This window comes from Carassius auratus, chromosome 32 (assembly GCF_003368295.1).
Source record: "Carassius auratus strain Wakin chromosome 32, ASM336829v1, whole genome shotgun sequence".
Taxonomy (NCBI): Eukaryota; Metazoa; Chordata; class Actinopteri; order Cypriniformes; family Cyprinidae; genus Carassius; species Carassius auratus.
In genome coordinates, this window is record NC_039274.1 from 5,846,877 (window position 1) to 5,861,727 (window position 14,851).

Sequence of the window (14,851 nt, forward strand, 5' to 3'; positions counted from 1 at the left end):
ACAAATCATTTTCCCTGTTTCTACATTAATGTTATCAGAAAAAAAAGATTCAAAACTGTCACTGGGGCAGTATCCTAAGGTAGAAAAACTAAAAGGTACATCTTTGTTACTTGAACATATACAATGATACATGGGTCAAAGACGAAAAGTGTTTAAGCATAAAAAAGTGTAATACTGCTTAAACTGTTGTAGTCCCCCTCCCAAAAAAAAGGTTTTATGTTTTATTTAATACCAATTTTGTTTTTCTGAGCAAAAAATAAATATCATAAATTTTGCCCTGATTTACAGAAGACACCCAGTAAAATGTCATTCAGTGTAACAAGCTTGTCAGGCATATTTGCAACAAAAATCAATTTCTGACATATTAAAAGACTATTAAATTACTTTAACCCCAAAAACTAATGAGTTGTAATTTTAAATGTTTTACTTTTGCCACTATCCTAGGTTTTGCCGCCCATTTGTCAGTAAGAATTTTGTACTAATTTAAAACACAATAAAATTTAGTATGCTCCATTATTCTTTATTCTTTCTATATTAATATGTATTAATATGTTGCTTGAATTTTTGCATAAATATTGTGTTACACTGAAGGACAATGTAACATTATTTCAAACAAATTTTCACATTTTATTCTCCAAAAACTTACTTGAAACCTTAAAAGTAGACATTTTACTTACATTTAATGTGCTTTCTATGGACACAAAATCACTTTTTTACATTTCTTTTGATGCGGACATCTTAACGTCTTTGACCCACATGTATACTTTTTTCAAACTGCACATTATAATGTAGTAATGCCTACATTTACTTGTAGCATTTAAAATGATTGAGTTTAAGCATTTACATTTTTATTTACAAAAACCGTACAGCATTTTAATATTAGCCATCTATCAGTTATCAGGCATAAGAGTAAAATATTTACTGCATCACTTGTGGAAAATGTGGAAATATTTCAGAGTGAGCTGTTTGTGATGTCATAGCTCAGTATAGTCACCAGTGAAGGGCTCAGGACTGTCCTTTCAGATCCTTGCATCTTTGTGCTCCCATCAACCAATCAAAAAAATAAAAGTTACAAATTCTAAAAATTCTTAACCAAAGGAGCAAAAATCAAGCCCCTTCATTCTAAAGTCATACTGTCATAATTATCTTAAATACAAGTTTTCCAGGTGGATATAACAAATGAATGGCATCTTAAGTCATATTTATGAGTGGGGAATAATACACAATATATGTATTTAAAACACAAGTTGTCCATTGGAAGGGTGTGTGTCAGTGTGAAACATGGTGGAAACACTGATCTAAAATACAGTTCATATCATATCATCTATAATCTTTACAGAGATCAGAGAGCGGAAAGCAAGTCTGTAGCGGACGTGAAGTTTGCATCACATTTAGTTGTGATACCATGTATAAATAGGTGATAGAAATACAAATTTATTATCATTTTAAATTTAGCTGTATTTATTTGGGTTTGCTGTTCAGAATATAATTATTTTCTTTTGTTTATGTCTCAGACTCTGAATACATGACATGTTGTGATAATGAACACTCAACGAATGCCTGAAGGAACATGTTTCCCAGGTGCACTTGAAAGGTGCCATTATGACAGATGGCTGAAAGTATCTGCACACCCAACCAGATCAGACTAGTAAATTACAAATAAACATTCACACTCCCTGCAGAATATCATTAGCTGGGACGATGTGATGTGTAGCATTGCGCAGGAGGGCATTATTATCCTCCATCTGAGGTAAGAATCAGGGCATCCAACCATTCCACACCTCCGATATCCGATTACTGCTCGTGTAATTATATATAATATTACTACCGGCAATCTGGTCTTTGTCTTTCATTAGGAGCCACCATCAGGACTAAACGGCTGACTCATCCGACTGTCTGTCTTTCTGCACGTGCACTGATTTTCATTTCTGCCTCCTGAAAATCCCCAGCTAGTTTCTCAAGGTCTAAGTCTAATGTTTTTCTAGATTAACAGGCTTCCGAATACAAGGGATGTGCAAAAATATATATTCTTTTAAAAATCACTAGACTTTTAATATAATTTAGTTGGATTAAAATACATTATTTCTAGAATGCAAAGTAAAACAGTCAATTTCAGGGGTCTCAATACTCATTTTATCATTTTAATTATAAAGACTCAACTCAAGTTGGACTCTTTTAACTTAACACACTTTAAAAAAACAATGTGAGGCACAACATAAGGCCAAAGACATCCATATTGGTGTATATGTAGCGGTGTGCTGCCCTCCTGTTTTTCTTCCAGTCAATGAAAGCAGGCGTTGTGTCAGAAAGTGGTGCCCCGGTGTTACATTACACTGTTTCAACTAAATGTGCATGTGTGCGTGCAGAATCAACATTGTTTTTGCAGGTGTGTGTGTGTCTGTGTGGAGCTATGCAGGAACATTCATGCAGAAAGTATATGTCTGTGCGTTTCCCTGCACGATATCAGGATTCACTCCCTTTTTCTGTTATGGATAGAGACTGGAACACACACAAAAGTCAGATTGTAACCAGGAATATGTAGTTTATACTGCATCAGTGTGTGTGTGTGTGTGTGTGTGTGTGAAGGAAGCTGAAAACGTGATTATTAGCTAAATGGAAATGGCAATCTTGTACATTAATCACCTTCTTTAACACCCTTGTTCTGGTCACTCTCTAATTCCCACACACACAGGTAAATGCATCAATACATAGTAAAAAAAAAAAAAAAAACTTAAAATGACAATTTCTTCCCTTAAAGTAGAAGGAAGAACCTTTCACAAGAATTGCTTTAAAACAGCAGAGAAGCGACAGCATGACATCATCTCCCAAGCTCACGTTACAAAAAACTCACTGAACATGTTCAGATCATACACTTTCGCAAAGAAACACACTTCATCATTTTAACCTCAAGCTACACACATGCGCGGTAGGTGATGATGTGAAAGACGGCGTGTTATCATAGAGCTGATTTTTGTATTGTTGTGGTGATAAAGGCGGTCGGAGTGAGTGGGCACTAGAATAATACGTCGATGAAATACACAGCACACACAAATGCAGAAGACAGAATCCACCATTTTCTGAGCAGAGCAACTCTCATCGAGGACAGCCTTCGAAGTCTACTCGATCTAACCACACACCAACCAATTTCCTTAGCAACCGTGACTCATTTCCCTAACTACAGGGCTGAAGACAGTGCAATACAGGCAGCAGAGCAGTGAGGTACATCGCTTCAAACAACAATGAACCTTTTCTGAGGGATTTCAATGGAGGAGGACTGTCGTTTCTCCAGCTCTGCAATTCACACGTCGCAGTACAGAGATAAGTGTGTCCCGGACGGGTCATGTGACAAAAGAGCGGAGAGCACAAACACACAGACTCGATTCTGACCTTCAGGTGCATTCAGACATAAACAGGCTCCTCACTATTTAAGAAATGTAATTCTAGAGAGAAAAACATCAACAGCAAACACGCTAAACCTGAGAGAAGGGTGATTTAAAGGGATAAATCACCAAAATTAAAAAATGGACCTTAGTCCATACCGACTTTTATATAGATAAAAACAAGGCTTTGAGGGAGTATTACATACTGTATAAAGGGACTGGATCAAATAACTGTTTTATGTAGTTTTTGTCAAATGAAAGTTTTTGGCAAGATGTTTCGTCAGCCCAACAATCAGTATGTTGTTAAACAACAGTGCATTCCATTTCTACCCTCACAGCCTCGTTTTCATTCCTGACAAACAGTAAATATGGCACGGACCTGAATAAAGTCAATTTGTTGGAGCCATTTATCAAGTGTTTCATTTTACACAACCTCATTTTGTTACCAAAAGTAACGAATTTGCTTTCTTCTGTGGAGCTCAAGAGAAGATATTTAAAGAATGTTTTAACAATTCTGTCCATGCAATGCAAGTCAAAGGGGTCCATAACAAGAAGTGAGTAAATGATCACAGGATTTTCATTTCTAAATGCATTGTGGACAACAGGAAAGGTTTTTTTCAATGTCTCTTCATAATCCACACCATTCAGGAGAGAGACCTCCACAGCAAAACCCAACCACAAATTGTCACCGTTACAAACCCACCTGGCGAGCCCAATTCCACATAAGCGTAATAAAAAAAAAGCATGCAACAACTGGCGTAAAACACGCAATACGGTGACACACCCTCTAAACAACGCTTCACATCAGCAACTGAAATACCTCTTCAACAGCAACTGATCTTCAGAGATCGCTTCAAGTGCCACATCCACGTTTAGGACAATGAAACAAGAGCGTCAAAAGGGTCAAGAGCAGGAGAACCTCCACACAGTGCACACGGCACAGGGATAACGTCCACACCTCTGAGTCTCAGGATGAGAGCGCATGTGAAGGAGAGACGGTGAAAAACTGAGAAGACAAGACTAGACAAAACATGACATCAGTGCCACGAGCAAACACACGCTGCGAAAGAATGTTCTGAATGATTGTGACACACAGATTCCAATCCTCCACTATATACTATAATCATAATATTCTTGACATCATGGTCTACTGTTTGTTTATATGCAAGCCTTTGTGCCTATGGGAGAAAAAGAGGGCTTTTGGGGGGGTTGTGCGTGAGAGGGGATGGGGCAGAGGATATGCAACAATTAAACAGACTGGGAACAAAATGAGAAAATAAGAGAGGGATTATAGGAAAGACACCATAACAAAGACAACAGATATGTTTTTTTTCTATCAGCTCAAGTGTGCTTCATATGAGAGGATCAGATGGTAAGACGTGGCAAATGAAATCACCTCTCCATTTCTCACAGGAGAAAGATCTGATCTCGAAACCTGGTGAACTCTTTGAAGTATTGAGCTTCATATTAAAGTCTCCTACATGGTGTATCATGACCTCAGATTTTCAAGAGGATAGTAGTACATAAATGCTACTGCTACAGAGAATTTCAAGCTCCTAAAAACAAACAAAAGGACACTAGCAAGGGACATTACCTCAGAGAAAATATACTAGTATGCAAAATATTTTGCATATTCTTTTCTAGAGAAAGTTTACCACAACATGAACTGCACAATAACACATCTGTTATGGTAAATCTAGTGCAGAACTCTTGTTTGGAGTACAGATAACAAATGGGAGATCAGTACATGATCCAGCCCTTTCTCTTCTGTCCAGTCTTACTGGAATCCAGTCCTCTTGAGGTGACCAAGAGGTGACCAAGAGGTGACCAAGAGGCCTACAGCAACTCTGAAACAGCTGCAGGAATTTATGACAAACAGTGATCATTGTGTGCATGTGACAACAATATCACAAATTCTCTACAGATGTGGCTTGTATATGAGAGGGTTGCAAGAAAAAAGCCCCTCCTCAAGAAAGGCCTCAATATTTGGCCTCAACACAAAACTACATATCTGGCAGTAATCCAATACAGCTCACCATCCAAATAACAGCGTTCCTCCAGTAAAGCATGGAGGTGATAATGTCCTGTTATGAGAGTGTTTCTTTGAAGCAGGGACTGGAGAACGTGTCAGGGTAAAAGGAAAAATGGATGGAGCAAAATATCATTAACTTCTTGAGGAAAATCTGCTGCCATCTGCCAGAAAGTTGTCAATGGGAAGAAGGTTTACCTTCCAACATGACAATGACCCTAAACACACAGCAAAACTGAGCACACAGTGGTTGAAGGAAAAAAAGGTGAATGTCCTTGCATGACCTGATCAGAACCCAGACTTAACCCCATCTTAATATCTGTGGAATGACCTGAAGACTGCAGTCCACAAACACTCACCATCAACCTGAACTGACCTTGAGCAGTTCTGCAAAGAAAGTCTAGATGTGCAAAGTTAGAGACAGAGACAAATCCCAACAGAATAAAGTCTGTAATTAAAGCAAAAGGTGGTTCAACAAAATACTGACGCAGGGGGGTGATCCTTTTCAGCTCAGGGATTCTGTTTTTTGTGTGTGTTTTTTCTGACATGTTGGTGTTTTATCTTTCACTTGGATGTTATAAGTTGCACTGAGTAAATACAGCTGGATAAAACAAAAACGGTGTCTGTCTTCATTTCAGGCTGTGTAAGCAACAAAATGTGATTGTTTTAAAGGGGGTGATTCTTATCTATACCCACTGTAGGCTATATGAAATGTAAGAGTCAGATATGACTGAAGCCAATGTGCAAACTGAAAGAAAGTTGCTGTTCAAAACACAATCATCTTCATTAAACTAAAAGTAGTGAGACTAGCTTGTCTTTCCAGTGCTAAAGCTGCTCTCTCTCTTGTTCTGGTCTTTGATCTTTAGCTGCACATATCTATTGCTTTTGTTTATGTGAATTCACATAGGAATTTAAGATCGGATTTATATCCATTTTGCAGAGACACAAAAAAATATATATAAAAAAATAAAAAAAAATATATATATTCAAATAGTAAACAATTATTATAAATTGTAAAAATATATATTAATACAGCTTTTTTGCATTAAGAGTCTTTCAAAAACTTAAAAAAAAATCTGTAACACTTTACAATAAGGTTCATTAGTTAATATGAACTAAGCATAAACACTTCTACAGCATTCATTAATCCTACGTAATGTTAATTTCAACATTTATTAATGCATTATTAGAATCAAAAGATGTGCTCGTTAATATTAGTTAATGCACAGTGAATTAACATGAACTAACAATTAACGACAGTATTTTCATTGTAATAGATGCATTGTTCATTGTTTGTTCATGTTAGATAATACATAAAAAACATTAACGAATGGATCCTTATTGTAAAGTGTTACCAAAAAATCATACCGGCCACAACCTTTTGAACGGCAGTATACATGTGTACTAAGCTATCACGACATCTAAAACAAACCCTAAAAATAATAGATTTAAAAAATAAAAAATAAATGTTTTATATAGCCAATAACTCTCTCTCTCTCTCTCTCTATATATATATATATATATATATATATATATTGTTTTTATTTTTATTTTTACTATGAAAAATACAACTGTATAACAATTAATGATTTTTAATCATTAATTTTATTTATACGTATAGTGTAAAAATGTGTCCACAACATTGACCAAAACTTCCAAGAGACAACACACACACACACACACAGGAAACCCTATCAATCACCTGATGACACTGAAGTGTTTAAAATTTGACTCCTGCTAAGCTGAATGCCTTTTCAAGAGATGACTGCTAACTCTTCAACTCCTACACACATTTTGAACACACAAGTGTGAGATCTAGTTTTAACACAGAGCTGTTAAGCAACTTTAATAGACCAAATCTAAAATAGATCATTCAGCACATGCTTCACTGCCCACAAAGCTGGAACAGCAACACACTGCACTGAGCGGGAGCAGGTTTGAGTAACCTTTTGTGGTAGATTTGATCAAATTACATGAACTGTTTTTCTTAAGATTTAATACGACAGATGTCTATGATGCAGTCACTAAACCTCAATCGACTGGTCTCGCTCCCTCTCCCTCTCTAAATGCTCTGTGTTTGTCATGTGTGGTGAGCTTAGATTGCTGCACATGGACCAGTCTGTCAGTCAAACAGCACGGCAGACCACAGCACTTGAAACTGAACTATAATAATGATCTGCCATATCAAATACCTCACTAAAGCCTCTAAAGAGCAGCTTGGCACCACTCCGTCTGTTATTGGCTTGATTATTACATTACTGGACAGATTGATTTTGAGTTATTGGCCATATAAATTAAAAACATGAATGAGAAGAAGGGATTCAACAGTCATCAACTCATAATGTACAAAGCATCTTCATATGAGGGACTGTAGTTCTGTCCAGCACTGAACCTCTTGTAGTGCTAGAGCATATTTAGCATTTTCCTTATATTATTGCTGAACATATATGATGTGTTTAAGACAAGTATGTACAATATTTGCCTCCATATTTCAACTTTTCTGCAAAGATCTTCAACAAGTGAATTTGTTTTACTTTTACCCAATGTTGTCCACTTCATGTGTGGTGCACTTGGAATAGAACTTTATTTATCCGCCTGAACGCCACTCTCTCGTGAACACGTGTACGACAGAGTCAGAGTCAGAGAGTCAGAGTAGCTTTATTGTCATTCCAGCTCTATACAGTTAGTATACAGTGAAACGAGACAGCGTTTGTCCTGGACCAGGGTGCTACATAGACAAAAAAAACACAGAACACAGGACTGTAAAGAACTAAACTCGGCATAATTAAAGTATATTAAATAAGCTAAGCTAAGGAAGACTATTTGAAAATAGAACTGTAAACGTTTAACACACACTATGCAGGAGTCAGGACTACATAAAGTACATGTGTGCATACTGACTGTTAGCGAATGCTAGAGATTACCGTTTATAAAGTTTTAAAATATAGATATTTTTCTTACAAAAATGCATCAGTTCGCTCCAGGAGGCCTTTTTTAACCAACTGGAGCCATGTGGAGCACTTTTTATTAATGGATGAATGCACTTTATTGGACTTCTATTGGACCATTGACCCCCATTCACTGCCTTTCTAAAGCTTGGAAGAGCCAGGACATTTTTAACATAACTCCGATTGTATTCGTCTGAAAGAAGAAAGTCATATACACCTAGGATGGCTTGAGGGTGAGAAGAAGAAAAGAAAATAAGCCAAACTAAGCTGAGGAAGTCACTTCCTGGAAGTGCACCATGGATGGTTAACTCCATTAAATCTCCACAGGAGGAAGGGAGTGTGCAACACACGGGGCAGGGGTGGGAAAAACTCAGGAGACATCAGTGTAGCACATCCTAGACACACACATACACACACACACACACTTGAATGTTTAAACTCTCTACCTTTAATAGACCTCAAGCAATAGCGAGAGAGAAGGGTGGAGAGCACAAAGGTCAGAGGGGGTCCATCCATGTGCTTCTCAAATTAAAGATAAGTAATCTAGCAGTTCTCCATTGTCTTGGGGAGCAACTGTGTGTGTCGTTTAGAATAAGAAACAATACGTTTACCTCAGAATAACCATTTGGCATCCACAAGCTCATTAGTCAGCTAGGAAAAAATAAATAAAGAGGAGCATTTTGCTCCATAAATGTGCTATTTTGCATATTTTTTTTTTCTTAACCTGCTGTCTACCTGATAAGAAAGAAAGCAGTCTTGAGTAAAATGATTTTCACTTAAATAAACAAATTTAGGTGTATTTGGTGGCCCATTACCATCACAGACAAAACTAATTCAGTGCGTCCTCAGTGGGTCTGATGTCGGGAGAAAATTAAGACTTTTATGTTCTTCTATATCCAACTATAAAACACCTGCACTGCTTATGAGACATTGCTGCTACAGCTGCTCGAGTGCAGAGAAAACGGCAAACAGTGTACAACTGCTGGTGGAAATATGCTAATACGAGACAGTCCATCAGTGGCTGTGGGCGGGACTTGAGCAATATGATGTCATATTTCTCGGAAAATCAAAACGGCTTGATAACTGAGACTCTTTAGGTTTTATGGGGGTTAAAAAAAAACAAAAGTGAATGGATTTTTATCATGTAGGCAGGTTGTGTCCACACACTGCTAAGGCACATTTATAAGCAAACACCATGTAAAAGAGAATTTTGCATTTGATGTCACTTTTAATCATAAAATCAATAGCTCAATCAAATCAACATTTTTTAAAATATGACAGAAAGAGTTTACTACTACAAATTGCTATCAGACAATACTATACCAGAAGCTTCCATAGTACTAAGATTTCAGAGGAAATAGGCAGTCAGTGAACAAAGAGTCTTTTATGCAATTAAAAAAATCAAAAATTATCATTCAATAATCAATTAAATTGAATGGCAACATTCTAAGACCGTGTAAGGTCCAATTTGGAAAAGCTCACTAATGTTTACACATACATTTTAACTCATGCGTGTAAACATTACCAATAGTCTGACCATAATGCATCAGCATAATGCTCTCAGTGAACTCAATACACTCTCTGTTCAACACTGCACAGATGCCCAGAACAAACAACTCCTGCAGAAAACCCAACACAACAATGCCCATTTGGATGGTGTACCAATCTATTTGCATCATGTACATGCTACATTCAGTATGTGCACTGTATATACATTTAAGGCTCAAAGCCTGCATTTCTCAAAAGTGACTAGAAAGAAGTCCAAAAACTCAATTTGACAGACATTAGAAGTGCTGACAGAACATCACACATATAAAACACTTCATATAGTAGTTTATATAGTTTATATAGTATTATAGTTTTATAGTAGTTCTAAGAATGTCAATATGGATTAACAACCAAAACCAAGGAAATAAACAATCCCTTTCTCTTGTTCCAATGTAAAAAAAAATATTATTTTTAAATACTGGTAAACGGTTGACAACATTAATGTCCCCTTTCAGTAGCTGACTGCTCAGGAGACCAAAGATCAAAAGAGCTATGAAAAAGATTTCTGTCATAGAACATTTTCAGAATCACTTCCTGCTGACTCAATCCTTTCATCGCCCACGACCTTTTTTGAGTGGAAGAGTTCATCTTTACAGTGCTGACTATGGCAGCCAAGCCACAATGACTGTGCTATGGTAAGTTCAGATGTGTGACCAATTAAACATCAGTCAATGTCAACTTAAGATACTAAATGTTTAGTTGACAACATTATCTGTTTCTGAATAAATGAAGCAATGATTGAGTTAATGTCAATATTATTGAACCCCTACTTTCATACGAACCACTTACTATTTGTAAAGTAGACAGTGAAACCCTGCAGCCAGACCATAAAAATGCCACTTCTGCTTCAAACTTACCAAAATGAAAGACAGAGCTAAACTGCAGCTCTGACATGACAGCAATGCAGTCCTTTCAAAGGGGGGGGGGAGTGCTCGTTTTCACTCAATATCCTGTTAATCTTGAGTACCTATAGAGTATTACTGCATCCTTCATAACTCCAAAAAGTCTTTATTTTTATTATATTTATAAGAGAAAGATAGTCTGTACCGATTTTTCCCGGAAAAACACGAGCGCCTAGAGGCGTGACGTGTGGGCGGAGCTAAAGAATCACGAGCGCCAGTAGGATTTTGAGTTGAGAGCATGTGGAAGCTGTGACACAGATCCAGAGGCTGAAATTTAACAAGAGCAGCATCAGCAAAGCCGGTATGCTATGTGGTATGTACTGAAACTGTATATATATGCTTAGCGGTTTTGGAAAATGACTAAGTTCCACTTTATGTCGTCTTTTTTTTTTTTTTTTAAGCTGTACATGTGGAAAGTGCAGTTTGATGACAACATCGCATGTTGTTTACTTGATGTGCTTACACGCTGATAGCTAAGTTAACAACACAGAGATATTTGAAGCAGTTTTACTCACCGCATGTGGTTCCAACACACAATCGTGACCCTTTTCCGTTGGGACTGCATTATCCTTAAGAAATAAACGATGTGCAATCCGAAATGCAGGGAACAAACAAAAACACTTGCACAACTCCGTTGATGCTCTGTAAAAATAAACTCCATCCACTGGTCCCTTAATGCTGTTTCTCTTTTGGTAATCTGTGCAGGGTTGTCTTGCCCTGGCAACCAAAAACACACTTCTTTGTGACTTTTCGCGACACTCTTGCTCTGATCAGGCTGTGCTCAGCCTCTCAGTGCTCTGCTATACGGGAGCGCGCACTCTTCCTGCAGAAGTGCCCTCAGGACCCATATAAGGAAATTCCGCTCCATCTAACGTCACACAGAGCCATACTCGAAAAAAACTTTCCCAAACTTGTGACAAACCGGAAGAGGTTTTTTGGAACAAAAATACTCCTTCAAACGTACAACTTAATTTTTGAAACTTTGTCCATGTTTAGCATGGGAATCCAACTCTTTAACAGTGTAAAAAACTCAGTATGCATGAAATAGCATTTCACCCCCCCTTTAACAATTTTATATGAACTATAACAGTGACAACTTGGAAACTACTGAAAACAATAATATTTAATTACATTTATACTTAGATATTATATTATTTTTTACACGTATTTGCAACAAATAACAGAAAATTAGAGACACTTCTTAAAGTTTCTTCTTTAGTCATGGCTTTTTTAAGGGTTCCCATATGACCATGACTTTTCCAGTTATTCATGCTTAAGGTTTTCTTCTTCTTCTTCTTTATTTATTTTTAACAAGTCTTAAAGATCGCTGGCGTAGATCTCCACAAATGTACAAAAGTCTCTAAACAAACAAATAAAGATATTTGGGCTCTCGGAGGATTCGCTTTCTAAATGCAATTGCAGAGCATAAGCAGAAACATTGTTATTCACTACAATGATTTCTATCATTTTTTCCAGGGAAAACAAAGTTTAGAATTCCCTGTTAAATCCATGTCTTCCACGCTCAGGGGAAACCTGCTTCTTACGTATATATACTGTACTCTTGAAATCAAATAAACCAATATTACAAAACAAAGCACCCCATTATCCAGCAGACATCCGTCAAACGTTTGTAACTAGTAAGCATTTCTTGGAAGACAGAGTAACTTAAGTTCAACATCACCATGAGAAAAGCAGAGCAGCAACGGTAAAGAGCCAAAAGTCACAGATCCAGACGTGTCTGCAATGAGCTTCTACAGGTCTCACTCACCTCTGCAGTCCTGGTAAAATGCTCCACCGAACCTAATGAAATCTACTCCTTTTTTTTTTTTTTTTTTATCCACTTGAGTTGAATTGATTGCCTTGAGGGCATCTGTTTTACCCCGTCCTTCTCTCACTTTCAGATGGTGAGCCCAATGGTTTTGTTTGCTCAGAGCACACTGCATATGATAAGCCTCAGTACACTTAGATAACATATTCATTTCCTGTACAGAGACCACTGTCAAGAAGAAAACCAGTTACTTCCACTATCTAGCAGACACTGCTCGAAGATTGCCGCGTCAAGTTGTATTTGAAACAAACAATTATCAGGCTAACTGTACACCATATTATCTGTGTTCATAAAGATTTGGGACCCAAATGACAACTCAGTAACGCTGTTAAACATACATGCATCCCCAGTTTCGCAGGACAGGGCTAATGAAGATGAGCTATATGACACTTCAAACAAACGAGACAAATATATTGTGCACAATGCTTCCATATATGTATCCATAATACAACAATTAGCAGATTTTAATTTAGGAATGTTTACTCTCTCTCTCTTTGAGCCGAACTGATGCGCTACAGGAAAGAGATGAACCCAGACAAAAGAAAAAAGCACACATTTAACCGAAAATGTGGATAACTTAATTGATATTACTATGTAAAAGAAAAAAAAAGGAAAGAAAGGAAAAAAACAGAGAAGATCTCTGTTCGTAATAAATATGCTGTAGCCTAGTGAGAAACTTCACTCACCTGACTGCTGTCGTCGCACGTTGCACTGCTGTTTACTGCCGAGCCCACAGCGGTAAGATACATTCGGTTTTGGCCCTCACTCAGTTCCGTGTTTGACTGTGTGTGCAAATTCTTCTCTAACTGTTTCTCTCTCAGAGGCTCTAGTTCAAGCGGCTCGATCACAAACTGTGCACGCGCTGCGGAAACTATACCGTGTCCACTTTGAGCGCGCCTCCCCGCGTGCAGCAAAATCATGAGTTGGGATCTTTCTAATGTTTCTGTGGGGTCTTAACTATGAGAATTGACGATTTCATGTACTTCTACTTTAAAATAGATTTTCCTTTTTTTTTTTTTTTTTTTAGTGGCCGTGTCCAAACAATGTAAGTGTCCATTTTTGGTGATTAATGTACTGAACATCACACACATATAAAAGCATGGTTATTCTGAATGTAAATTGTAGGCTACATATGACACAGCTACACTGCTGATTTTAAAAGTGCATTTTATTATTGTAGAATACAGATCTTCCTTATGATTGAATCCAAAATTGAGCTTTATTCCCTTTTCATTTTCACAAAAATATACAAAACATAGCGATGTCTTAATAGTAGCTAATAATATGAGTGACACAGCCTCAAAAACAACTTTTTTTTTTGTCCAAAAATAATGATCAACCATGAAATATTATATTAAAAAATAATAAAATATAGAAATGTTAATGCATATCAATATTTGCTTATTTTTGGGATTACCAGTTTTGACCATACTACTGAGAAATCAATAGAAACATTGTGAAAGCTGCAGTTCTGTGCTTTGTGCATATCAGTGAGCAAGCTAGAAAAGCCTACACTTCACAAATAGGAAATACAAAAAGTTGAATTAAACGGTATCTATGCCCAATGTTTATTATTATTTTTGGTGACTGATTTTGGAAAGTGTGATACGACTGCTCAAGCAGCAACAATTGTTCCCACTGCCATATTATCTTTAAATATACATATATACATATACATATACATATATATATATATATTGGCATGCCAAAGAAAATAGAGATGAGGATAAGGTAAATGTCTGAGTCTGTCTGGGCAAAGAGTCATCTCCCAGAGTCATAGCACCATTAAAGGTGGGATTTGAACACATTTATGTTCAACACTCTCAGTGTCATTAAACCTGGTGCACGTGCAAATTTGTGACAAATCAGATGTTCTGTAGTGCACAAAATGCAATTTCCTCAACCAGAACAAAGCTACGAAGTCAAGCAAAAAAATGACTATTGTTGGAATTGAGACTTTTAGTCTTTATCAAAGTGTGACTGGGTCTTGGATAGAGAACATAATATCAGGTTTAATTATGAAGTTCATTTGCTTGGCTCAGTTACTGGCATGTTAAATGTCCTATACCAAGACAATATAACAAATTGTCCAAACATTTAGTACACTTAACAGTATGAGAGTACAAAATGTATAGCAACTAAAATAAAAGTGTTGAATAGAAATTTTATAGCTTGGTGTTTTATAGCTGTGCTGTAATGTTTATTGCATGGATGAT

The 14,851-nt window shown here is 36.9% G+C and overlaps 1 protein-coding gene across 4 annotated transcripts in view; it reads right to left on the bottom strand.

Moving 5' to 3' along the window:
* LOC113051418 (adenylate cyclase type 2-like) overlaps nt 1-13,664 on the bottom strand; it is a 45,501-nt gene extending 31,837 nt beyond the window's left edge. For 2 of the 4 annotated variants that reach the window (XM_026215165.1, XM_026215162.1), the window contains exon 1: nt 13,322-13,664. The gene's annotated coding sequence lies outside the window, so the exon portion shown is untranslated. Of the gene's footprint in view, nt 1-4,200; nt 4,368-12,575; nt 12,808-13,321 lie in introns of those variants that run through there. The other 2 variants (XM_026215164.1, XM_026215163.1) reach the window with 2 other exon arrangements.
* Between the last annotated feature and the right edge of the window lie 1,187 nt (nt 13,665-14,851).